This window comes from Octodon degus, unplaced genomic scaffold (genome assembly GCF_000260255.1).
Source record: "Octodon degus isolate 3935 unplaced genomic scaffold, OctDeg1.0 scaffold00264, whole genome shotgun sequence".
Classification (NCBI taxonomy): domain Eukaryota; kingdom Metazoa; phylum Chordata; class Mammalia; order Rodentia; family Octodontidae; genus Octodon; species Octodon degus.
Window position 1 is genome coordinate 598,551 of NW_004524840.1, and position 9,738 is coordinate 608,288.

At 43.4% G+C, this 9,738-nt stretch overlaps 1 protein-coding gene across 5 annotated transcripts in view; it reads left to right on the forward strand.

The window, feature by feature from the left end:
- Positions 1-300: 300 nt before the first annotated feature.
- Positions 301-9,738, forward strand: part of Bach1 (BTB domain and CNC homolog 1) — an 82,976-nt gene continuing 73,538 nt past the window's right edge. For 3 of the 5 annotated variants that reach the window (XM_023706572.1, XM_004646301.2, XM_023706575.1), the window contains exon 1: positions 301-409. The gene's annotated coding sequence lies outside the window, so the exon portion shown is untranslated. Of the gene's footprint in view, positions 410-1,499; positions 1,599-9,738 lie in introns of those variants that run through there. The other 2 variants (XM_023706574.1, XM_023706573.1) reach the window with 2 other exon arrangements.

Consider the following 9,738-nt stretch of genomic DNA (forward strand, 5'->3'; position numbering starts at 1 on the left):
GCGACCCTGTGGGACTGAGGGGATGGGGTGGGCGCCCCTTTTCCCTCCAGCTGTCTGCAGGACCCTAAGCCGCGACAGCTTGCTCCTTCTAATGTCCTGGGGCAAGAAGCCTTTGCGTTTTGCTCTCAGGAAAGACAGAGGGTGGCCTTACAGCTGTGAGCCGACCAGCCGCACATGGCCCCACGGGTGGTGGGGCGGGGGCCGGCGAGGGAGGGGCGGGGCCTGGGCGAGGCGTGGCCTCCAAGGGGCGTGACCCCCAGCTGGGCGTGGCTTCCCGGGGAAGGGGGCGGCGCCGGCCGCGCAGAGGGAGTGCGTCACCTGACGGCCGCCTGCCCATCCGCCCGGCGGTCGCTGGCTCTCTCCCGCAGTCGCCGACAGTCCAGTTGCGCCTTGCCGCGCCTGGGCTCTGGTGAGTGTGTCGGCAGCGGGTCAGCGGCGAGGTCGGACTTGGGGTCGGGTTCGGGGTCGGGGTCCGAACGGGGCGGGACGCAGCGCCCGCCGGAAGGGGCGCCCGAGCTGCCGCTCCGCGTGGCCCGCGCCTTGTTTACGCCCCGCGCTTCTGCCTGGCCGGCGGAGCGCAGCGCGGCCCCGGTCCTCGCGCGAGCCGGGGGCGCGGGGCGGCTGCGGGACCCCAGGTCCCTCCGGAGGGCCGCCCTTGTTGGAACTGCGCCCGCGCGCTGCCGCCCGGAGCTCACAGTGGGTGCGGGTGGGCGCCGGCGGGGTTGGCGGCTTTGTGCTCGTGGGGCCCCGCGGGCGCCCTGGCCTGTTCTTCGCGCCCGGCAGCTTCCTGTCGTTGAGTGGAATCGCGCGTTTGGATTGCTCATAGGCTGCGAGCCCGCCTGGCGTTGCACTCGGGCTGATCCGAGGTGGAGTAGAGTAGTAATTGTGAAAGAACGTGTGTGGGAAAAACAGGCTGCGACGTCATGCTTGGAAGAACAAAGACTGTTTTGTAGGATGCTGATCTTCTCGCAGAATTGTATCGGTGCCGGGACTTTACCCATGTTAGATGCCACGACTGGGTCGTTCTTTGTGTATTTGCACACTCTCGATCCCAGAGGGTTTGCATTTTTAAGGCAGCTCGTGAAGATAAAGGAGGGGAAAGCCAGGGTGTTGGTGACAAAGTGCTCGAGAGCTTCACTTGCTATGTCAGGAAGAGAAATGGGAAGAGGTGTCAGCCTGGTTCTTCCTGGTCCTGGTAGTGTTGCAAGGGTTGGGCTGAGTGGGCTGGACTTGAAGGCACTTGCCACTTCTGCGTCTGGACAGCTTAAGCTTGGGGATGGGAGGGGATGGGGGTTGGGGGATAGGGGTGTGGGCTAGAGAGGCTTCGGATGAGTCAGCCAGTAGGGTGGCCCGGGTTGTTTAACCTGAGTATCTGTCAAGTGGCTGACCATAGCTCAGTATTTTCGTTGGGTAACAAGGTAGGATGACTCTTTAAAGTTGGGTTGCTGAGTCATTCGCCCCAGCCTGAGAGGTAATTAGGAACAGCTGTGCAGACACGCTGGTCACATGCCTCCACTATAAAAGGCCAAGGAGCATGAGAGAGGGCTAGCTGTGGAAGGCCAGAGGGAGTCCAGCTGGAGCCCTGTGTTATGGTACAGGTAATCAGTGGGTGAAGTGCACGAGCACTCTTAGGAAGTGGCCAAGTAGCAGGGAGGTGGTGTTTAAACGACAGGGCAGCCTCGTGACCTCCTGCTGGAAAACACATTTATGGTGTGGAGCGAGCTAGGACCGGGAGAGACACTTGCAGCTAGGAATAAGCCAGTGAACACTAGTGTAAATAAGACATTCACCACGCTTAATGAACTCCGTGTCTTGTTTCTTTTTTGTGGTTTTGTTGCTCAGTGATGTAAACATTTCACAAAGTGAACTGAATTTGTTCTTTATAATAATTTCGTTATGAGAACACAGAGGGGGACCTCCTCTTGTTTTTTATTGGCTCGTGGGCTTTCATGCATACAGGAGTAGTTCTGGGGTCAGGAAGGTAAGAAAAATACGAGTGAAATTAGAAGATCTTAATTAGGTCAAGTCTGAAAAGAACTGTCTTTTGAAAGGCAAACAATGTGTGTATGGGGTTGGTGGCCTTACATCCTGTGTCATTGCTTTTTTTGTTAAAAAAAAAAAAAGACTGTCAACGCATTCAGTATTGTCCTCAATGCAAGCAAAGTTTAGGAATGGGAAATGTGGAGATAGAGATCTAGCCCCTGGGGCAAAAGATTGATTAGCTTTTGTTGAAGGTAATTTAAAACCTTTTGTAATAGGAATAATGATTATTTTGTTGCTTTATGTTGGAGAGAGATTAATAATCATATTTTTAGGTATAAAAGTCCCAAAAATGTACTACAAGGTGATTCATCTGGGGGGAAAAAAGTTAAATCTTTACATTTTGAAACTATTGTTAAGGGGCTGGGGAGATGACTCAGTAGAATAAGTGCTTCCCTGGCAAGCGGAAGGGCCTGAGTTCAATCCCCAGTTCCCCTTCCCCCCCAAAAAAAAAAAAAAAAGAAAAAGAAACTTTACTGTTTATCTAAAATAAGACCTGAAGTTTAAAGGCACAGATTAAGAGTAGTGAATGCATATTTTATAGGGTAGGTGTTTGTCCCTCATCCTCACCTTTTTTTCTGTTTTGAAATTTTGTTCAGCAGTAACATTTAAGACTGAAATATTGTTTTCTTTATGCTTATTTCTTTTTAAAAGCTATCGTTATTTCAAAATATTATTAATATTCAATTTTTAGTACCTATGTAGTTCTGCCTATTTTATATTGTACAGTAGTTATAGATTAGCACCTTGAGTGTAAGTTCTTAATACATTATTGTAGTAAGAGATGGAAATAAACAAAATACAGTTACTCTTGATCCCATTCTCTTTTGAATTTGGAGAGAAGCTGAACCCTTCATTTGCTTAATGTATATCTTATAGTGATATGTCATCCAGTGGCATGCTAAAGGCGCAGTGGAGGCATTTGAAGATCATTTACACTAGAACATAATGTGTGTGCAGTATAGCAGATGCCTTTACAAATTGGTCTGTTACTCACTGAATGGCTGTTTTTTTCTTTGTCTCTCTCTCTTCCTTTCTTTTTGCCATGCTTATATCCTATTAATGAGAATAAATGAGACGAGGGTTCAGCAAATCCCTTCCTGGGTAGTGGCATTTATTCAGAAAATCCACCTCTCAAGAGTGCTGAATGTTGGCTGGTATTTTAAATCTCATGTGCCTTTTACACCCTTATATTTTGAGAGGTGCTGCTGAGAATAAAACTGGCAAAACCCTTTGAAATTACTCATGGTCAGGTTTTTTTCCTCATTGCTGGTCTGGATTTGAGGAATCATCTCTTTGCAGTTTTCTAATGTTCTTTCAATGGGAGAACTGCTTAAACTTTAAAGCCTGCATCTCCTGAGGGTTCTATGATATGGAGGATTTATGTGGTATAACAGATGATTTATGAGATTATTTTTATTTTAAAAATATGCCAAATAAGGGAATCTACCGTGTCCCAGGTGTAGGTAATTTGAGTGCTATTTACCAAAATCCAGGCTCTTTGGAGAGAGCAAACATTTCAGGGCTCCAGATAAAATGCTTATTTACATCTGCATGAAGCCTGGACTTCTTCTGGCTTTGGTGTATAGCGATAGCAGAACAAACCACTTGTGGTCTGGTAATTGTACAGTGTAGCAGTAAGTAGAAGCAAGGAGTCCGATTGCGAAAGGTCAAATTCTGGCTGTGTCACCCCTTTGAAGCCTGAGGCAAGCCATTCCACTTGGTAATGAGTGCCCTGTCTTGTCTGTAAACTAGGAATGGGAGTAATGAATCTGTGTCATAGATTGTTTTGAGGATTAAAAGCATTAATATATAGGTTAAATGGTTAGAACAGTGCTGGGTCAGAGTTAAACATTAATACATGGTAGGTGTTATTTTCTGTAGTCCAGAATCAGGGAAGTGCTCAGTTAACACAGCTGCAGAAAGCTGAATTGTAACCGTTGACCAAAAGTGAGACTGAGGGGAACAGCAGGTCGCTGTACTGGAGGAACAAGTCAAATGAACAGTCTGATAGGTTAGCAGCTCCACCTCAGACACACACCCACCTTCTGAGGGCAGGGTGCCCAGGACATAGTGTTTTTTAAAAAGTAATCTAACAGTCTCAGCAGAGTGCTCTGCAGCATATTTGCTCTGTCATTACCATGTAATTGAAGTTGGCTTTTTTACTTTGAAGAAATGAAGATACTTGGCATTTTCTGTCTAGTTGCTCCTCTGTATTACAGTTGAAAGCATTGTGGCTCTTCAGGTTTAGTAACCTGTCTGCTCCCTCCCTTATGACTACGAGAGCAGAATTTGCTTTGTGATCCTTGCTCCTGGACTCCATCCAGTTTAGGACATTTGGAATGTACGTTTACCTGTCAGGTGCTTTAAAGGAGTGTGTTTTCTTTAGATGGTCTGTCCATACTAATATAAAGAAATTATGCATGGTGTAGCTATGAGGACAATGGGGATGTTTGTCATATAGTTTGCTGTACCTGTTAATACTTCAGAAAGGTCAGGTCAAACATTTTGACCACTCTTCCAACCAGAGTGTGAGTTTGCTTCTGGTGAAGTTTGTTTGTTTTCCCTCATGGCACGCTGAATGTGCTTTGTGTTTGTTTACTAAGTGATCTGTTGGTTGCTACACTGGGTATTTGAGTTCATTCTAGTCCTGTGGATTTTGAAACTAGGAATTTTTTTTTAGCAGATTTTTAACACCATTCCTCATAAGTTTTATTAGGTATATACTGAGTTGAGACTTCTTCAGTTGTTTAGATTACTGTTTTCACCATTTGTGTAATTACTGAGGAAGCAGCTGAATTTGCATCATTTTTCGACTTTATCTTCTGAGATAGAAGAAAATTTATGACTTCAACTATAATGGAGATTGTATTAGCAAATGCAGTTTGTATTGATCGGTGTTAACTATCACATAGAGGTAGTACGTTTAATGTCATTCTTTTACACAACCGAGTCTTTGTTTTATTTAGGATAAGGGAGAGTTTAGAAAGTATTAATGGAATTATAAAAATTACCCCACGGTAAACAAGGCACAAAGAAAGCCTGCTTGCCAGGGTCTTGTTTGTTACGGAATGGTGTAGGAGCACAGTGGGCAAGCAGTGCGGTGGGCTAGCCGTTAGATCCCTTCTCAGCGTTGGTGCGGCATAGAAAACATTACCTCAGTGACCCTGAAGCCATGTGCAAGCCACATTCATTTAAAAATAAGTTTAAATCTTTTTTCTTAATGCCTTAAGACACTCATTGTTCAAAAGAGTTATCTTTTAGGGTTGGGGAGATCACTCAGTGGTCTAAGTGCCTGTATGGCAAGCACAAGGACTTGGGTTTCATTCCCAGTACCACATGCTGTGCTGGCCCTGAAACTGGGCATGGTGGTGCACACCTGTAATTCCAGGGCTGGAGAGGCTGAGACAGGAGGATCACTACAAGGCTAAACTGTGTAGTGAGACCCTGTATCTAATAAAAAAAAAATAAGCTGAAAAGAAAGAGTATCTTTTAATACAGTATTTTGAGTTTCTGTTTGGTAAGGTTATTTTCACTTTTTTTGGTTATTTTTTTTAGATTGGGTCTGAGTTAGTAGACAGTTGTGTTCCACTTTCTCATTTCATTAAACTGGAATTTCCCTAAAAAGTGTTCCACAATGGAGCCATATTTTTAGTTCACTTGTAGCTTGAACATTAGCCATAGCCCACCTGCTAAGCTCTAGGTTAAATAACAGAATAAGGGAACTATCCCAGCTTCCCTTTCCATTAATTTATTTTTATTGACTTGTCAGCTTCAAAGACTTGCTGGGGAAGTGCTTCTGACCTAAGAATGCAACGTCTTCTCGGTTTCATTGAAGCGGCTGAGACCCTCCCACCCAAATCCCTGCTTACGGGCTTCTTCATATAATTAATGTCCTATTACTCCTCAACAGTGTGCCAGCATTTTTTGGAAGTCAGCAAGATCAGTGCAGAGAGCTGGTTATGAAATGTAGAGCTGTGAAAGATTTATTAACATTTTAATAAACTTACTAGGTTGTAATTTCAGAGTAAGTGGCTCTGGGTAAGAGAAGTTATTTTATTACTGTATGTTTGTATTTAAGGCTTCTGCATTTCAAAAGTGTCTGGTGTCTACTCATTGTGTTTGTGAGAAATGTTCTCAGCAAGGCTTAAGGTTCTCTTGGACCTAAGGAGTCATTACTTAAAATAGAGCAAGTAAGAGAAAAGCTCCTGGTTCTTTTAATAATTGTGTTCATATTGTGAAGAGACTGAGCAGAAAAGCTAAGTAGTGTTTTTTTGCTTATGTATGGTGCCAGCTCTCATCGAGAGAAATATAAGGAAGTGCCAGGCAAACTTTGTCTATCAGTTTTTCCTACTTAACCATTCTCTATGTAGTAAAAGACTGTCACAAGTACCGCTCAAGGTCGGGGTACAGTTCTTTGGATTTTTGCAGCATGTGTTTTGTCTGTCTGTAAGGGCATGCCTCTTGTCACTGACCTGCTTTGTCCATTCCAGTCCCTAGGGGTCTAGGTCCTTTTCCTCTGGGGACTGTGTTGGCAGTAGTGGTCATTGGTGACAGAGGAGCTGAGACAGCAGCATGGCTCCCTGCTGGCACCCTGCCCTCTTCAGTTAAGCCAACTTGGAACAGCTCTCTAATACCTGCAGAGTAGAAGATAATGGTTTTTAAGTTTCATAGCACTTTGTTCTCTTATCTTGCTGCACATGCTGCTTTTCTTTCCAGCTTACACACAAACACACATTCAACTTTTGGTGCATGCAGGTAGTTTGGTGGGTTGCTAGGTTTGTTTCAACATTATGGCATTCCTGCTTGTGAGGTGTTTGGCTTTACATTTATATGAGATACAAACGTAGGCCTTTACATGCCAGGAACTTTTCTCGATATTGGCACTACAGAACTCTTCAGAAGTGACAGTCTGAATAAACCAAGTGAATAAATAAACCATTGCTACAAGCACGGTGTGATAATTGTAATAGGAACACGTATAGTGTGTGCTGGCACCATAGACTATGAGAATCCTAAGATTTGGGGAACTGGAAAAGGCTTGCGAGTTTTCAGATGGACGTTTAATTTGCTGGAGAAAACAGCTTGTACCGATAACACTTTTGAGAAGATTAGCAGTGAGGAATACAAAGAGGCTTTTACAAGGAGATTGGGACAGGAAGGGCATATATGTATTAAAAGTCTGGTTAATGGAAAGGTTATAAATGCAGGCAGTGTCCTTGTTTTGTCTTTGGCTGATACAAGTTTATGTTTCAGTAACCATGATTAGATTCTAGCAAGAGAGAGACATTTGTTGTTTTTCCTGGTACATCTTTTTCAGTGAGAACTTTCCCTCAAAGCCTGATGATAAATGCTAGCTCGTCTGTCTCATCTCAGTGGGGCAGTGTTCATACAAGCCTGTACTAAATCATTCAGTGTGAGAGGAAATTGGACCTCTCTGGTCGGCCTGCATGGGTCATGACTGACCTTGAGCTGGGAGCGGAGCCTGCTTTCCCCAGAAATACTTAGTCCGGAGTAGGGAGTAGAGCAGTGAGCGCTGTCTGTAAGTAGAGAAGTGGGCTCTGTCTGTAAGTAGTAGAGCAGTGAGCCTTGTCCATTTGGTTAGAAAACAGAGTGAATGGTGCTGGGCAGTCCATGGTGTCATTCTTGTCTGCTGCTTCAGCCACCCTGACACTCAGGTACACATTGGAGTAGAAAAAGGAGATGTAGTTGTCTTTGGGTTTAGAATTTTAGGTGACTTCCCCTTTTTATATTTCATTACATTTCCTACTGCTACCAAATAATACTTTTATAATCAGATCAAGTAGATCATTTAAAAATTGAAAAAGTACATTTAGCCAATTACAGGTAGGGGTTGGGGAGATAGCTCGGTGGTCTAAGCATCTGCCTGTCAAATGCAAGGACAATCCTTGGTACCATATGCATCGCAAACCCCAGGACCCCAGGCACAATGTGCCATTGCGCACACCTGTAATCCCAGCGCTGGGGAGACTGAGGATCACTATGAGTCTTAGCTGCATAGGGAGACCTTGTACCTAATTAACTAATTCAAAAAAAGAAATTGCAAGTAGAAGGAATACGTGTATTTCTTCCAGTACTCTAAACAGTTCTGAAGTTGTTGTTCTCTGAATACTTGTAGGGAAAGGAAAATTTATAATGAAATCTTAAATGATAGTTTCAGCTTCGGATTAGGTGTATAAGGAGTGGACAGCTCTTTCTCAAGTTGAAGGCCTTACTGACCTATAATGTGTCTGTGGCTCTCACCAAGTTAGGCTGGGTCAGGCAAAGTGTTCCGTTCATTGGCTGGATGGGCCAGCACTCTTTAGAAATTAGTTTGTTTCTTTCTTTTTTTCTTTTCTTTTTCTTTTGTGTATGAGGTGTTTATACTTAACTTGGGGTGCTTTGCAGTTTAAAATTCTGCCTTGTTTTGTCTGAGTTGCCCAGGCTGGGCTTGAATTTGAGATCCTTCTGAAAGTGCTGAGGGTATAGCCACACTACTCCAACCTGGTTTAGAACACAGATTCTTTGCTTTTTGTTTTGTCTTTGAAATAGTTTTGCTATGTGGTCTAGGCTGGCCTTGAACTGACTATGTAGGCCAAGCGGGCCTCAACTCACAGCAGTCCTCCTGCGTCAGCCTGCCAAGTGCTGGGATTACAGATATGTGCTACTATTATGTCTGCCAGGACCCAAATTCTCAAATCAGAGATACACACAGGTTTATCTTTTCTTCTTTCTTTCTTTCTTTCTTTCTTTCTTTCTTTCTTTCTTTCTTTTTTTTTCTTTTCTTTTTTTTGCTTAACACTCTTTCCCATCCTAGAAAAAAAAAAATGTACTCTGGTTACCTTATTCGGCCTTTTTTTAGATTTCAAGGAAGTGCCACCTTAAACTCTACATGTGTTCTTCTAGCAATTCTAAACTTTTCAGAGCACTTAGGTGTATTTACTTATTGAACAAATAGTAATTGTATAGATTGTGTATAATGTGATATGTATATATCATAAGAGTAAATCAAAATAATTAACATGTCCATTGATTCACCTACTTACCGTTTTATTTTATAGTGAGAACCCCTGCAATGGACTGTTTGAGCAGTTCTGAAATTGCCCTTATTAACCATGGTCACTGAAGAGCACTTTATTTATTTTTGTTTTCGATACTGGGAATCAAACTCACGATCTTGTGCTTACAAGGCAGGTGCTTATGCCACTCAACTGTCTCCCCGGCCCACTGAAGAGCACTTTGATGTTTCATTCCTCTTCCTTCAAAACCCCATGCTCTGTATGCTGTGTGAAAGGCAGACGAGTGGCTCAGGCCAACCAACAATCAGTGTTGTACACTCACAAAACAGAACTTGGTTTCTAACAGTAGATTCTGTCTGAAAGTAATTGAGAAGTAATCATAGAAGGCTTCTGAAATGGTAGTGCTTTTTCCAGGGGATAGAATTTAGTGAGACTGAGTCTTTCAAATTTTTCTCCCAGATAACATGCAGTGATACTGTTTACCTACCCACTTGTTCTTCACACATTCTTTGAACTGAGTTCTATTTCAGATTTATTTACAGACTTCAGAGAAATACTTATCTAATTTGTGACTATCGTATGTGAAAAGCAGTTGGTGAGAGCTTCAGTGGAGTGTCTGTAGGTATGATTTATCCATTGCAGAGAGGATTATTTTGCCTTGTAGGTTAAGTAATAAAAG